This window comes from Ceratotherium simum, chromosome 6, assembly GCF_057802395.1.
Source record: "Ceratotherium simum simum isolate JZ-2026a chromosome 6, ASM5780239v1, whole genome shotgun sequence".
Classification (NCBI taxonomy): Eukaryota; Metazoa; Chordata; class Mammalia; order Perissodactyla; family Rhinocerotidae; genus Ceratotherium; species Ceratotherium simum.
In genome coordinates this window covers 31171602-31189272 of record NC_141905.1, presented here as the reverse complement: position 1 = coordinate 31189272, position 17671 = coordinate 31171602, and the positions used below count along the sequence as shown (strand labels likewise).

The following is a 17671-nucleotide window of genomic DNA, read 5'->3' as shown; positions in this document are numbered from 1 at the left end:
AAAAGACATAACAGGGCCGGCCCGGTGACTTAGCGGTTGAGTGCGCGCGCTCCGCCACTGGTGGCCCGGGTTCGGATCCCGGGCGCGCGCTGACACACCACTTGTCCGGCCATGCTAAGGCCGCGTCCCACATACAGCAACTAGAAGGATGTGCAACTATGACATACAACTATCTACTGGGGCTTTGGGGGAGAAAAAAAAAGACATAACAGACAAGAAGACTAACAACACAATAGAAAAATAGGCAAAGGATAGGACCACACAATTCACAGAAAATATAAATAGCTCTTAAGCATAATAAACTAATAATAGAAATATAATAGATATTATTTAAAATATGTAGATGTATAAAATAAAGATGATAAATTTAAAACTGACTGAGATATCATTTTCACCTATCAGGTTGGCAAAAGTCCACCTGTTTACTGGTGGCAAGGCTATTTTAAGTAGAGTAGTTGAGGAAGGCCTTGCAAAGGTGCCGTTTGGATAGGACCGGAGAGACATCGTAGGAGGTAAAATGTTCCAGGCTGACAGCAGAGCATGTGCAGAGACCGTGGGGCCAGTGTGTGCTCAGCAGGTTCCAGGAACAGCTGGGAGGCCAGTGTAGCCAGGCAGGGTGACAAGGGAAGGAGTAGCAGGAGATGAGGTGAGAGGGGTATGGGGTAGGCAGATAAGAACTGGGAATGTTCTAGGACTTCACCTCACTTGCAACTAACAAGTTAGCCTGGCACCCTTCCGTGGGTACCAGCAGAGACACGAGACTCTTGGGGCAGAGACAAAGAATTTTATTACCTCAAGCATAGCAAGTAGCATGAGCTTCATGTTTGTGTCTTTTCCACTTGCCCCCTCCAAGTCTTTTGGGGGTGATGCAGAGCAGCCCAAGTGGATGCTGCCCATATAGAGAGTTTGCATCACAGCTGAGGAACCTAGAGCTTAGGGAACCCAAATCTTTCATAGTGGACAGCAAGCAAACCTGCCTGACCTTTGACTCAGAGGGAGACATTATGACACTGGACAGTAAACAAACCTGTCTCCTGCCCCAGACAGAGACTGTCTTCAAGGCTATGTGTCATGTAAACATCCTTGAAAAGAGAGTCCAAACAAAGGCAGCCAGACCTCTGCTCCAAGAAGTGCAGAAATGCAAGAGATGCATGGAGAATCGCCTCCCAAGAGGGGGCAGATTTTTAGAACCTTGCAGGTCACTGTGAGGACTTTAGCTTTTATTGTGAGTGATGTGGAGGGCCAATGGAGGGTTTGAGCAGAGGAGTTTTATGTAATTCTCCTCATTCTACTCTTACTCCCCTTTGCATGCTCCACATTAGGTAGACAGGCTCTCAGAAACTAAAATGGAGACTGAAAAGTATCTGTATCAGTCAGGGTTCTGAGAGACAGAACCAATAGGATGCATAGAGATATATACGAGGATTATTGTTGGAATTGGCTCACGCTGTTATGGAGGCTAAGAAATCTCATGATCTGCCGTCTGCAAGCTGGAGAACCAGGAAAGTCAGTGGTGTAATTCAGTTCGAGTCCAAAGGCCTGAGAATCAGGGGGCTGCTGGTGTAAGTCCTGGAGTCTGAAGGCCTGAGAACCAGGAGCTCTGATGTCCGAGGGCAGGAAAGGTGGCTGTCCCAGCTCAAGAAGAGAGAGAGAGAATTAGCCCCTCCTTAGCGTGTTTGTTCCATTTGGTCCCTCAACGGATTGTATGGTGCCCGCCCACATTGGTGAGGGTGGATCTCTTGACTCAGTCTACTGAATCAAATGCTAGTCTCTCCCAGAAACACCCTCACAGACACACCCAGAAATAATGTTTTACCAGCTATCTGGGGTCCTTAGCCCTGTCAAGTTAACACATAAAATTAACCATCACAACATTTATTGCAATTGTCAACGTGGGGGTCGTGGATGACCCTGATAAATGCAGTTTCAGGGGAGTAATGGGGATGGATGCTGGATGGGAGTGAACTAAGGAGAGACTGAGAGGGGAGGAAATGGGGCAGTGACCCTGGACCATGCTATTAGCAATGTGGCTGTGAGGGAGAGGAGAGACCGGGGAGCAAGGGCATGGATGAGGGAAATTCATTATTCCTGCCTGCTCAGTATGGTAAAAACTGGAATACCATCTGTGTTAACACATAAAAATTCATTCAACACTTGAGATGTAAACGTTTGGCCTTTTATCAGCTGGAGGATTTCGTATAATGTCGTTTAGAAAAATCATTCTGGAAAGCAATTCATCTAACATTTGAGGAGGTAAAAGTCTTAAGATTTCCAAATGTTTTCCCTTGACACAATCTAGAGTGCAATTAGGAAAAACTTAATTCTTCTTAAAGTAATTGTATGTTCCCCAGTTTACAAAGGAGTTGGAAAGGGCATCTAACTTTAAGTCCTTTCCTGAAATATGTTTTTAGAAATTTCTGCTTGGTTTCTAATTTCCCTGACCATCATAGTTACGTAAACACATTTTAATTTTTAAATATAGTTTCTTAAATCGTAAATGCAACATACAATTCTTGACTGTTCTCAGTGTATCATAGATTAAAATGACATTCATCTATAGGAGGCAGATATATAAAACTTGGATAATAAAATTTCTTGGATAATCAAGTTTATTGTAAAATACAATTAGATAAGCAGACTGTGATCGACCAGGGAATATCTGTGAGATCTTAATGCCTTACCTTAGATTTCCTCTGGACAGCAAATCCCTCCAAAACTGAAAGGGTTTTGGAGTCAGAAAAATCGCTAAAAGAAACAACTGTTTTTTTCTATTGTATTCTTATTCCAGATAAACCTCATATCCTTCTGAATAGTAAATTACTTTTGTTCATCCCTTGTTGTATCTTTGTAAGAGTTGAGGAACCTGATAAGTAAAAAAGTTCCTTCTCCCACTCTTTCCAAGATGACTGAGAAGAAAAAGGCCAATCAGAGCTTCTTGTGTCTTCAGTGGAAAAATACCTTTAACCTACCAAGAAACTAGATTACAGCAAACAAACTGTTACACTCAGGGAGAGTTTTCAAGCCTTTTTTGTCTTGTTGTATTAAGAATAATGCCTTGCCTGGGGCCGGCCCCGTGGCTTAGCGGTTAAGTGCGTGCGCTCCGCTGCTGGCAGCCCGGTTTGAATCCTGGGCGCGCACTGACGCACCCCTTGTCAGGCCATGCTGAGGCAGCGTCCCACATAAAGTGGAGGAAGATAGGCACAGATGTTAGCCCAGGGCCAGTCTTCCTCAGCAAAAAGAGGAGGATTCGCATGGATGTTAGCTCAGGGCTGATCTTCCTCACACACACACAAAAAGAATAATGCCTTACCTTTGTATCAGTGGTTTTACATAATATTTTATTCCAATCAAATATAGCACTCTCAAAAAGAAAAAAAATGGGCAAAAGTCTTGAATAGATATTTCTCCAAAGATATACAAATGGCCAACAAACGTAAAAAGATGCCCAAATCAAACCCACAAGGAGATACCACCTCACACTCACTAGGATGACTATCAAAAAAATAGCAAATAAGTATTGGTAAGGATGTGGAGATCGTGAAACCCTCGTGCACTGTTGGTGGGAATATAAACTGGTGCAGCCCCTATGGAAAACAGTATGGGGACTGCTCAAAAAGTTGAAAATAGAACTACCATATGATCCAGCAATTCCACTTCTGGATACATATCCCAAAGAATTGAAAGCAGGGTCTCAAAGAAATATTTGCACACCCATGTTCACAGCAACATTATTTGCAATAGCCAAGTGGTGGAAGCAACTCAAGCATCCATTGATGGATGGCTGGGTAAAAAAAAATGTGATGTATACATACAATGGATATTATTCAGCTTTAAAAAGGCAGGAAATTCTGACAGATGCTACAACGTGAGTGAACCTTGAGGACATGCTAATTGAAATAAGCCAGTAACAAAAAGACAAATACTGTATAATTCCATTTATATGAGGTACCTAGTGTAATCAAATTCATAGAGACAGAAAGTAGAAGGGTGGTTGCCAGGGGCTGGGAGGAGGGGGAAATGGGGAGTTGTTTAATGGCTATAAAGTTTCAGTTTGGCAAGATGAAAAGAATTCTGGAGATCTGTTGCACAACATTGTGAATGTACTTAACACTACTGAACTGAACATTTAAAAATGGTTAAGATGGTAAATTTTGTTATGTGTATTTTGCCACAATTAAAAAAATTATTTTTTATTCTGTGCCTGGTCTGTTTGGGCATCTCCATTTTCTGCAGGGTTATTCCCATCCTTGCCAGCATCGGCTTTCCCCTTTTTGTCCTGGGGTCCTATCTCTCCCTTCTTTGCAGGGGCATTTTTAGGCCTGGGCTCTGGCTTTGGAGGAGCGGGTTCCACAGATAACCTTGCAGATCAGCTCTGTGGTTGTCCTCCACCTTGGCTTCATCTCCTTTAGCGTGCCCTTCGGCCTTTCTATCGGGCATGGTGGACGTTGAGTGGGACATGGTCGCTGGATGCCAGGAGGCAGCGGTGTGCAGACTTTGGTCATCCAGGTCTCTCCTCTTCTTCTTTACACTGTTTTTTAATGTTTGTGCTAATTGCATTAAACTGGTAAATGTAAAGATTTAAAAATAGACGTTGAAAATATTTAAAATATTCCATGACTCTTTTGACCCTGCTTTATCATGTCTTCAATTTGAAGAGTACTTGGTATCTCATGAAAGGCAAGTATCCCAGCCCTCTCTGACCTCAGCAAGGCTCAGCCTGAGAAAACCAAGGATGCTGGTGTCTCTCCTGTGCCCTGTGGCTGTCTCTGTATGCTCCCACATCAGGCCCAAGGACCAGCAAAGCGACTTCTCACTCCCCAGACACATCACTGCTTTCTGGAATTCCCCACTCACCTCCCCCGGTGACAGGGCACCCAAAGGAACTTTAAGACTGTTTTCAGGCCAAGGCTCTCATGACAGTAAGATGCCACCCTAAGAGGGAAAAGGACTTGCCCAAGGCCACACAGAGGAGCATTCTAGAAGCAGGATTCCATTCCAGGTCATTTCATCCAAGCCCCAGCTCCCGTCCCTGCCCAGGTGGCCTTTCCTGTTCTCTTGGTGTACCTTGGGCTGACCTACTTTTGCCTCCTCTGGAAAGCCCCCTGACTTCTTCCACTGAGCCGGCAGCAGGGGAGGAGCTCCTTTGTTGGATCTCCTTGAATTATACTTGGCAAGAATCATAGTCCTACCTCACAGAGTTCACATGTCACATGAGATCATGCTTGTGAAGTGCTTAATAGAGAGCCTGGCACTTGTGGAACTCAGTACGCCTCCTTTCATCTACATCGGGAGGTCCTTCCCTCATACACAACTCTTGGGTCTTCTCTGCCTCACAGACCACAGCAACAACTAGGATTTAGTCCACAGGATTTTTCCAGAAATATTTCCTTCTTTAATTGGTTAAGAGCAAGCTGGCCTCTAGAGCTCCAGGTAGGGTGACCAACTCATCCCAATTTGCCCAGGACCACCCAGTTTTAAAACCAAAAGTCCTGCGTCATAGGAACCACCTCAGTCCCTGCTCCTGGGTAAACCAGACTGCAGAAATCTTCCTCCTGCCTACGCAATTGGTGACTCAAACCGGGCTTCTTAATCAGGAAAATGTCACAGAGACTAAGCTACCCTACTTCCGTCCACCATCCAGGGGAAAAAGAAGTCTCAATAGTGGTGAAATGCCTCTGTACAAGCAGAGTTGGGGGGAGATGGGGCACGATCTCCTTTGGAGCTATGGTTATGGATGATTTGTATTTGCAACACGATGCATGCATGTCTTAAAAGTCTAGTCATTGGACACTTAAAAACGGTTAAGATGGTTAAAAAAAATTTTAGTCATTGGATACACTGCAAGCCAAAAGTACAGCTGATGCAAAGATGCATCTGTTCACATTAGAAGGTTAACCCAGCACCCACTGCATACTACATTGATGTTAGTAGACTAAATTAATAGTAATTCCTAATTAAAAAGCAGTAGTTGAGGTCACCAGGCAACTCAAGAAGTATTGAGGATGTAACAATAATAAAGCTGTCTTTCCTCACATTGCAGAAATTCCAACTACCTCCATATATCCAAAAAAGGAAAAAGAAAGAAAAAAGCCTGAATGTGGCAAGCTTTACAAAATTTCCAAGTGTGATGTGACAGCTGGCTATATTTAGTAGAATATTGAATTAGAGTCCTCAATAAACTCCAGAAATACACGTTTTAGTTGTGAATACTAAATTATGGTCATATTTTGGTACATAACTATTTGCCTTTAGGAAGCAATGGAAGAATTAATTAGGATTAATTAATTCACTCAATAGTTATGAAGCACATGGTATATGTGAGGATCTAGGCTAGGTGCTGGGAATACAGCAGGGAACAAAAGAGATGGGGTCCCTGCCCTCATGGAGCTTACAGTCTAGTGGCTCTTGGAAATCATCTCCTAGCTTCTTAGTGGTCCAACTGGAAGACCCTCTAGCACCTCCAGAGGGCCTGGGACCTGCTTTGAAAACCATTGCACCACTTTGTACTCCCCTTCACTGCCTCCCACAGGCCACCCAGTAAATGCTTGTGGAATGAATGTGTCCAAATGGCATATCACACCATGGCTACTCCAGTATTTATAGAACAGTCATGCATTCGACAAATATGCTTGGACATTTTCTAATGAGAAGGGTATGAGGAGAAAAAAAGATATATTATCAAACAGCATTGCAAATCACTAGGATTCCTTAAAATGCTTCTGTACCCACTGCAGAAATAAGATTAATATTCCTTTCCAGCTTAAAAAACTCTTGGTGCCTCTCCAGGGCCTCTTAAAGTCCAGGGTCTCCTTAGCAAGACAGCATGAGACCTTTCATTACCTGATCACTGCCTACCTCTCTTGCCTGCCCTCCTTCTATTCTCCAACTTGCAACCAGCATCCCAGCTATCTACAACACATTAGGTTTCTGGAACATGTCACATGGAGTGGATTAAGAATATGCGTTCAACAGTACATCTATATTACCTTTATACCAGTTTAAAAGAATTAGGTAGATCCATAAGTAATAACATGAAATCTCAAAACATATATTAGCATGATCCCATGCATACTTAAAAAACAACTAAATTTTTTATTTACATATTCAAATATATGTGTATAAAGGCATAAAGAAAAATCTAGAAAGATTCATACCAAACTGATAACAGTGGTTAATCTCTAAGAAGGGAGTAGGATTGACAGCAAGCAAAAGGACTTTATCTGTATTTTTTGAATTTTTAACATATTAAAATTTGTGTATTTTTAAAAATAAATAATAGTGAATACATGACAACATGTTTGTCAAAACCCACAGGTAATTACAGCACAAAGAGTAAGCCTTACTGTATGCAAATTTTAAAAAATATCATTTAGGAGATCTTAAATGTTCACATCACAAAAAAGAAATGGTTATTACGTGACATGATGGAAGTGTTAGCCAATGCTATGGTGGTAATCATTTTGCAATATATATATTGTATTAAATCAAGACATTGTACACCTTAAACTTACACAATGTTATATTCAATTATATCTCAATAAGTATGGAAAAAATAAAAATTAAATAGCTGAAGCTACATTTCTAAAAATAAAAATATCATTTAGGAAATTGGGGGATGGAGTGGATGGAATGCAGAATGTGACAAAAAATTTAACTATACTATAAATGTATGAAACAATCTCACTGAAGGGGATAGGGAGTCTGTAAGACTAAAGGCAAAAGGAACTGTGTAAGTACTGTACTCTAGTTGATAAAGTAGTTTCCTACAGGAGTACAGGTCAACAATTTGGGAACCACTGTATAGTCATGTGTCTCTTAACGAAGAGGATATGGTCTGAGAAACGTGTTGTTAGGTGATTTTGTCGTTGTGCAAACATCATAGAGTGCACTTGAACCTAGATGGTATAGCCTACTACACACTTAGGCTATATAGTATATAGTACTAATCTTATGGGACCACCGTTATATATATGGTCCATCGTTGACTGAAACATCATTGTGCAGCACATGACTATACATGTATACTGGAATTTAACAATTAAGTAAACGGATGGTGGATAGTGGGAGCAGGTTTCTCACTGTTGGAATGGGAAGTTATAGATAAGCAAGAGAAGAAAGATAGAATGATCCATGTGGTAATGGATTAGAGTTGGAGACATCTGTATGAACTCGTGTTTAGCTTAATATGGATAGGGATGGTTATATACGGAAATATTTATAGATATTTGTATATACACAGGTTAGTATACACACATTTCCTTGCTATGTCAGCTGAGAGGACCTAGAAGCAACAGCAACTCAGCAATGAGCACACCTAGCCCCCAGATCTTGGTTTCTAATACCATTTTCCAATACAAGGAACCAAGGCTTCTTGGAGAAATAGCTGATTCTAGGGCTGGGGCAGGGAACATATAAGATGAGCCTGGAGCATTTTCTAGTGCCAGAAAGTGAGGAAGTGCCTCCCAAAACACCCAAAGTGAGGGGGGTATGTTAAAGGGAAAAAGAGCTTGTAATGGCCAAAGCTGGAACAATTTAAGCAACACAATACATAAAGTAGTGTCAGATTATAGCCCAAAGCATAAAATAAATATCCATGACTCCACACTGATACAAATAAGTGATTGAATAAATAGATTGGAGAGAATAGACATATCTTCCATGCACAATAATTCCAAATAATTAACGTAGACACTCTGTCCTCAAGGAGGTGGAACACCACTCCCCCCTCAAGTGTGGGCTGCACATAGTGACTTCCTTCCAAAGAGTCCAGTACGGAAAGGGACGGGGGGAGGATATCTTTACAGTGGAGAAACCAGACATACACTGTCTCAGCCAGGTGATCAAGCTTAACATCAACAGTGACACATCATGTTGATAGTATGTGCCCTGCATACAATATGATGAGAATGGCCCTTTACCTGTGTGTTCCTCCCCGCAAAATACATAACCCCAGGTAATCATGAGAAAAACATCAGACAAATCCCAACTGAGGGACATTCTACAAAATACCTGACCAGCACTCCTCAAAACTGTCAAGGTCATCAAAAACAAGGAAAGTCTGAGAAACTGTCACAGCCAAGAGGAACCTAAGGAAACATGACAACTAAATGTAATGGGAGATCCTGGATGGGATCCTGAAACAGAGAAAGACATTAGGTAAAAAATAAGGAAATCTAAATAAAGTGTGGGCCTTAGTTAATAACAACATATCAATATTGATTTAATAATTGTAACAAATGTACCATAGTAACGTAAGATGTTAGTAATAGGGAAACAGGGTGTGGGGTATATGGGAACTTTCTGTACTAATATGCAATTTTTCTGTAAGCCTACAAGTGTTTTAAAATTAAAATTTTATTTAAAAATAAATAAAACTACTTCAGTCCCACTCCTCCCCTTCCCACAGAGAATCTGAGTTCAGCAGGTGGAGACTATCCAGGCGGAAGGACAGAGGCAGAGGGGCATAGACAAACAAAAAAGAAAAAGATCTAAATCAAGAAGTGTGATGCTTGCAGCCATGTTCTTCTTTCTCAGGATTGCTTTGGCTATTCGAGGTCTTTTGTGGTTTCATACAAATTTTAGGATCATTTTTTCTATTTCTATGAAAAATACCATTGGACTTTTGCTAGAGATTGCATTGAATCTATAGATTGCTTGGGTAGTATGGACATTTTAACAATATTAATTCTTCTGATCCATGAACACGAGAGATCTTTCTACTTGTTCATGTCTTCTTCAATTTCTTTCATCAAAGTCTTATAGTTTTCAGTGTACAGATCTTTCACCTTCTTGGTTAAATTTATTCCTAAGTATTTTATTGTTTTTGATGCTATTGTGAATGGGTTGTTTTCTTTGTTTCTTTTTCAGATGTTTCATTGTTGGTGTATAGAAATGCAACTGATTTCTGTATGTTGATTTTGTATCCTACAACTTTACTGAATTAGTTGATTAGTTCCAACAGCTTTTTGGGGGAGTCTTTAGGACTTTCTTTTTTTTTTTTTTTTTGTAAGGAAGATCAGCCCTGAGCTAACATCCATGCTAATCCTCCTCTTTTTTGCTGAGGAAGACCGGCTCTGAGCTAACATCTATTGCCAATCCTCCTCCTTTTTTTTTTCCCCCAAAGCCCCAGTAGATAGTTGCATGTCATAGTTGCACATCCTTCTAGTTGCTGTATGTGGGACGCGGCCTCAGCATGGCCGGACAAGCAGTGGGTCAGTGCACGCCCGGGATCCGAACCCGGGCCGCCAGCAGCGGAGCGCGCGCACTTAACCGCTAAGCCACAGGGCCAGCCCCAGGACTTTCTATATATAAGATCATATCATCTGCAAACAAAGACTGTTTTACTTCTTCCTTTCCAATTTGGATGCCTTTTATTTCTTTTTCTTGCCTGACTGACCTGGCTAGGATTCCCAGTACTATGTTGAATAGGAGTGGTGTGAGTGGGCATCCTTGTCTTGTTCCTGATCTTACAGGAAGAGCTTTCAACCTTTCACCATTGAGTATGATGTTGGCTGTGGGTTTTTCATATATGGTTTTTATTGTGTTGAGGTTTGTTCCTTCTATACCCAATTTGTTGAACATTGTTATCATGAAAAGATGTATTTTGTCAAATGCTTTTTCTGTATCTATTGAGATGATCATATGATTTCAAACTATACTACAAAGCTATAGTGATCCAAACAGTATGGTACTGATGTGAAAATAGACCCATAGACCAATGGAATAGAATTGAGAGCCTAGAAATAAACCCTCACCTATGTGGCCAACTAATATTTGACAAGGGATCCAAGAATACTCAATAGGAAAAGGATAGTCTCTTCAATAAATGGTGCTAGGAAAACTGGATACCCATATGCATAAGAATGAAATTGCGACCCCCTATCTTATATAACTCACAAAAATCAACTTGAAATGGATTAAAGACTTAAACATAAGAACTGAAACTGTAAAACTCCTAGAAGAAAACATGGAGAAAAAGCTCCTTGACAACAATTTTTTGGATATGATATCAAAAGCAAAGGCAACAAAAGCAAAAATTAATAGCTGGGACTACATCAAACTAAAAAGCTTCTGCACAACAAAAGAAACAATCAATAAAATGAAAAGGCAACCTACAGAATGGGAGAAAATATTTGCAAATCATATATCTGATATGGGATTAGTATCTAAAATACATAAAGAACTCATACAACTCCACAGCAAAAAAAAACAATCTGATTGAAGAATAGGCAGAGGAACTGAAGGGACATTTTTCCAAAGAAGACATACAGATGGCCAACAGGTGCATGAAAAGGTCCTCGACATCACTAGTCATCAGGGAAATGTAAATCAAAAGCACAATGAGATATCACTGCACATCTGTTAGAATGGCTAACATAAAAAAAAGACAAGAGATAACAAGTGTTGGTGAGGATGTGGAGAAAAGGGAACCCTTGTGCACTATTGGTGGGAATGTAAACTGGTGCAGCCACTATGGAAAACAGTATGGAGGTTCCTGGAAAAATCAAAAATAGAACTACTATATGACCCAGCAATTCTACTTCTGGGTATATATCCAAAGGAAATGAAAACAGGATATCGAAAAGATATCTGCACTGCCATGTTCATTGCAGCATTATTCACAATAGCCAAGACATGGAAACAACCCAAGTGTCCATCAATGGATGAACAGATAAAGAAGATGTGGTATGTATATATAATGGAATATCATTCAGCCAGGAGAAAGAAGGAAATCCTGCCATTTGCGACAACATGGATGGAACTAGAGGACATTATGCTGAATGAAATAAGTAGACAGAGAAAGACAAATATTGTATGATATCACTTATATGTAGAATCTAAAAAAGCCAAATTCATAGAAGCAGAGAGTAGAGTGGTGGTTAGCAGAGTCTGAGGGGTGGGGAAAATAGAGAGATGTTGGTCAAAGGGTACAAACTTCCAGTTATAAGATAAACAAGTTCTGGGGATCTAAGGTACATCATGGTGATTATAGTTAACAGTGCTGTATTATATACTTGAAAGTTGCTAAGAGAGTAAATCTTAAATGTTCTCACCACAAAAAAAGAAATTGTCATGTGACATGACGTTGATGGAGGTGTTAGCTAACGCTATGGTGGTAATCATTTTGCCATACGTAAGTGTATCGAATCACCACATTGTACACCCTAAATTTACACAGTGTTATATGTCAATATTATCTCAATAAAGCTGGAAAAAGAAAAAGATTAAAAGAGAGCGAGTGAGGAGAGAATGAGGGTAAGAGAGTAAGAGAGAGCAAGAGATATGGAGAAATGTGTAAATAGTATGTATGCATTTATGTTCAATTGTGACTATTTATGGGGATGCATAAGATTATAACATTTTTTGAAAATGGGCTCTGGAGTAAGATGGCCTGCGTTTGAATCCCAGTTCTTCCACTTAGTTGCTCTGTACTCTTGGGTCATTTGTTCAACCTTAGTATGCATGAAATGGATAATAACAGTGTCTATCTCATTATAGCGTCTCTGGTAGCTAGCACAGTTCCTGGCATATAGTAGGTGCCCAAGGAAATTTATTCAATAATTGACTGAGTGAATGAAAAAATGGTTTTTATGGAGATTAAATAAGATTACATAATTTTAGTTTGCTAGCACAATCCAAATATTCAATAAATGTTGAGTATTAGCATCAACATCGTCTTGAGCCGTGGGATCCTTCCTGACTCTAAAACTTTTGCATGGGCTATTCCCTCTTTCTGGAATGCCCTTCTATCTCTTCTGCATCTTGTTGCTCAAGATCCAGGTCAAACAAAACTCCCCTAGTCAGCCTTTCCCCAGTGGCCTCTCCTCATATTGTCCCTCTACTCCTCTTCTACCACTATAGCACCTCTGATGTTGGTTTGCAATGATTTGGGAGGTTTTGGTAATGGCTTTATTGAGATATAATTCACATACCATAAAATTCACTCATTTAAAGTATTTAAAGTATACAATTCAGTGTTTTTTACTATGTTGACAGAGCCGGGCAATCATCAGCCCAATTTTAGAAAATTTTCAGCATCCCCAAAAGAAACCTCATACCCATTAGCATCACTCTCCATCCTTCCCCCCTCACTCCAGCCTCTGGCAACCACTAATCTACTTCTGTCTCAATGGATTTGCGTATTCTAAACTTTCACGTAAATGGAATCATACAATACGTGGCCTTTTGTGTCTGGCTTCTTTCATTTAGCATGTTTTCTAGGTTCACCCATCTCCTGGCTGAATGATATTCCATTGTATATACATACCACATCTTCTTTATCCGTTCATCCATTGACGGACACTTGGGTTGTTTCCATGTCTTGGCTACTGTGAATAATGCTGCAATGAACATGCAAGTGCAGATATCTTTTTGATATCCTGTTTTCATTTCCTTTGGATATATACCCAGAAGTAGAATTGCTGGTTGTAGCATATATCAGTATTTCATTCCTTATTTTCATTCATATTCAGGGCTGAGTAATATTCACTTGAGGGTTATACCACATTTTGTTTATCCATTCATCAATTGATGGACATTTGGGGTATTTACATTTTTTGGCTATTATGAATAAAGCTGCTAGGAACATTTGTGTACAAATTTTTGTGTAGACATATGTTCTCTTAGGTATATACCTAGGAGTGGAATTGCTAGGTGATCTGGTAACATGTTTAACTTTTTGAGGAACTACCTGTTTTCCAGAGTGACTGCACTGTTTTACATTCCCACCAGCAGTGTATGAGGGGGTCCAATTGCTCCACATCTACAACAATTTTTTATTGTATCTCCTTGATACATTCACTCCTACCAGTGAACTTGTTGAAGGCAAACAGTGTGAAATTGCGGTATTCTGTCACCCCGGCTCTCAGCCCAGTGCCAACATAGGATCACCTTGCAACACATGCTTGTTAGATATTAGAAAGCCTACAAAGTCCCCATTCTGCCAGTGATGATGTGTCAGTAGGAAGCAATATGCAGAGTGCAGAGTGAGGCAGATCACTTAGCACAATTCACAGTATAGAATAAGGCAGGTTCCACAGGAAAAGTTTAGTCTGCAAGATGAATCGAGAAAGTCTCTCCCTGGTGCAGTGCTCTCCAAGTGCAGTCCGCAGACAGCACCACCCGGGAGCTTGTTAGAAACACCTGTTCTCAGGTTCCACCCTAAATCTATGAAATCAGAATCTCTGGGGTGGGGCCAGTAGTCAGCTTTAATGAGCCCTCCAGGTGATTCTGATGCACACTGAAGTTTGAGAAACACAAGTTACAGCATTCTTTTGAGGGTTAGTTAGACATTACTAGGAGGAAGGAAAAAGTACACTTAATAAGCTGAGATATGTTTTATGTTCAAAACCCTGAAATTTGAAGCAGTCTCATAAGGAGCTGGCAAAAGGGCAAACTGATGAGACCTTTCTAGAGGGCAGTTGAACACATGTCAAAATCCTTGTAAATCTGCCTATTCATTGACCCTGTAGTTCCACTACTAGGTATTTATCTTCAAGAAAAAAATCAGAGATACTTTTTGAGATTTATTTATGAAGATATTCATTCATTGTGGCATTATTTAAAATTAAAAGAAATTGGAAATAAACCCAAAGGCAAATCATAGGTGATTGGTTAAGTGAACTATATTTTCATTATGTAATTAATTGTCCGAGTCATTTTACATAGCATTGAATATTTTTATAAATGGAGAAAAGTTCACATATTAAGTTGAAACAGTAGGTTACAAAGATGTAAATCAATTTCCCAATTTTGTTTTATAAATACAAGTATATATACATATACATGTGTATGTACATGCAGTTGATTCTCCTTATTTGCAGTAATATTCTACAGAGTCACTCCAAACACTGAGTCAGCGTATACCGAGCTCCTGGGGGAACTAGGTCCCTGCAATCCTCTGGTCACAACGTTTTCATCAACTGATGACTACGTAACCTAGTTTTCTGTGTGTTTCTGTTTAAAGACATCTTATTCAATACATTTTATGGCTTCGTGAGCTTTGAACTCTTTGAATTAGCAGTATAATTCATGCCTGAACAAAGCTTATCTAACGCACGTATTCTCTCCCTATGACATATCCAGCCTTCTTATGCTTGGGAACGCCAGACACCACTGAGCTCTATACCACAGGTGGGGCTGTTTTAAACAGCAAATCACCAACAAAGAGCACACAATTCGAAAAATATGGCACTAAATAGACCGTGAAAAGGACTCTTGTTTACCGTATGAGCGATGAATCAGGAAGGCGGAGCGCCACCGGTTTGACCTCAGCTGGGAACGTGCACATCAGGTGACTCAAATTTTTCGCCACTGTGTGTGTCCGTAAATGACCACGAAAGCATTGCAAGTATTGATTTTGGGATTACAAATAAATTTTAGCAAATAGGCAAATTCATAAACATGGAATCTGCAAATGAGAAATAACGAGGATCAGCTGTCATTATATGTGTGCGTACATATCAGAATCATGTTAAATATGTCATATTTGTGTTGACATATATGTTAAATCATGTTAAAATATATGACCCAGGTACGAGCCCATTACCTTGTCACACAAAATGAGGAAACCGAGGCCCAGGGAGGTAAAAAGATCTGCCCGATGTCACATAGAGCCACAGCGAGGACTCAGGTCTCATGGCCTCGGCACAGAGCTCTTTCCTACAGTGCTCTACAAACTTTGCCTCCGCATCAACTCCAAGACCAGAGGAGAATCAACTCTGACTCCGGGGATCTGGTGGCATAGCCCTAAGACGGAAGCCGCAAATAGCAAATTGCTCTGCAATAGCATGTGTCTCTTCAAAATTCATGGAAAACTAGCACTCAAAACCTGTCTTTTAACCTATGAATAAACTTGTGATTATCCACCCTCCAGTAAAACTGAAGCCCGGGTCTTTGCACAGTGTCTGCCCTGTGGTGTTAGTTCCCCTTGGCACAGGCTGTGTCCCCGAGGGGTGCTGGAGCCCCCCTGTGGAGAGCCACGCATCCCTCCAGAACCTCTTCTTTGTGGAAACCGCAATCACCAGCTGCCGGCTCCATCAACCTGAGGAGAGCAAGGAGGCGGTTATGTTTCTGACTGTTTGAAAAGCCATTCGAGAAGCAATCAGGTTTTTACTGAACTCCTACTGTGGACTCGGTGCAGTGCTGATGACAGGTATAAACATGATGATGGCATGGTCTCTGCCTGTGAGGAGCCAGCAGGCTGTCTAGGGATCCAAGTTCCGTGCTCACCATGGATTTTAATGAGCCGGGAGGAGAGACAGCGATGCTAGGGAAATAGACTTGAAGCGGGAATGCAGGCCAGGGAAGGCCAGGAGGACAGGCCAGGGGAGGATGGCCGCGGGTGCACGGGTGCAGCGGCAGGGAGCTGCATGTCACGTTGGAACATCCACACTACGCCGAAAGCGACGCAGCACAGAGAGCCACAGGGCTGCTTTAAGGTGGAGCATGGGCCCAGAGCTGGAGAGGAGACTAACTTGTCACTGTGGGGAGGGCCGTGGGGATGGGATGGGGTCTCTTTCATGGGCATTCCTGGCCCGTAGTATAGGGCCCAGCCCGAAGAGGCGCTCGAGGACCTCAGGCAGGTCACTCAGCCTTTCTGGCTCAGTGTTGCAAGTGAATTAAGCAAGATGAAGTACATCAAGCCTAGAGCACAGGGCCTGACATTTAGGAAGTGCTCACAGATGGGAGCCGTTATTGTTGCTGCTGTTGCTGTGGGAGATGTTCGCTGGATCATCTCACGCTGATTATGTTACAACCCACTGAGAAAGCTTTCCTTGATCTCTGAGATTTATGACTAGAGCCGTGGTTTCAGACAGCAAGGTATGTTAGCATCACCCAAGGAATTAGTTAAAAATTAGATTCCAGGGCCCGGCCCCTCCTGTTCTAATTCAGTAGGGATGTGTGTGTGTGTGTATATATATTTTTTACAAACATCTCCAGTGATTCAGTGCTGGTGGTTCAGGGACCACTGGGAGAGAAGCCGTCTTGAGCTGGGAGTCTCTGCCACTAGCTGTGCTGAGCACCATCCGTTGGTGTTCTCCTCCTACTTCATTTGACTTTCTTAAAAAAAATTTAAAATGTTATACACGCTTTTAGGAAAAGCAATTCAAAGAGCCCAGAAGCTTATAAAGTGGAAGGAAACTCCCTGGACCTCCCTTCTTCCACGCCTAACTCTACATTCCCAGCCCCCTGAGATAATCATTGTTAGTCGTGGTTTGTTTTTGTTTGTTTCCAGAAATTGTCTGTGCCCACAGAAGCATATCCATTACTGTATCTCTTTCCCCTCCGTGCTCCCTTTGCAAAAAACACAAATAGGATCATAGGATAGAGCAGAGATTGGCAGATGCTTTTGGTAAAGGGTCAAATAGTAAATATTTTCAGCTTTGCAGGCCATCTGGTCTCTCTGTCCCAACTACTAAACTCTCCATCGTAGCTCGAAGGCAGCCACAGCAATTCGTAAAGGAATGAGTGTGGCTGCGTTCCAATAACATTTCATTTACCCCGCAGGTGGCAGGCTGGATTTAGCCCAGAGGCCAGAGCTGGCTGCTGTAGAGCACTACAACTTTCTCTTTTCACTTATGTATTTTGAACATCTTTTCCATATCTGCCCACGCAGTGACTTCATTCTTTAACTGCTACCACAGTAGGCATGATACATACAGCCGTTCCT

General features: G+C 41.3%; 1 pseudogene; it reads right to left on the bottom strand.

The window, feature by feature from the left end:
* Nucleotides 1-4149: 4149 nt before the first annotated feature.
* Nucleotides 4150-4437, bottom strand: LOC147916823 (non-histone chromosomal protein HMG-17 pseudogene; annotated as a pseudogene).
* Between the last annotated feature and the right edge of the window lie 13234 nt (nucleotides 4438-17671).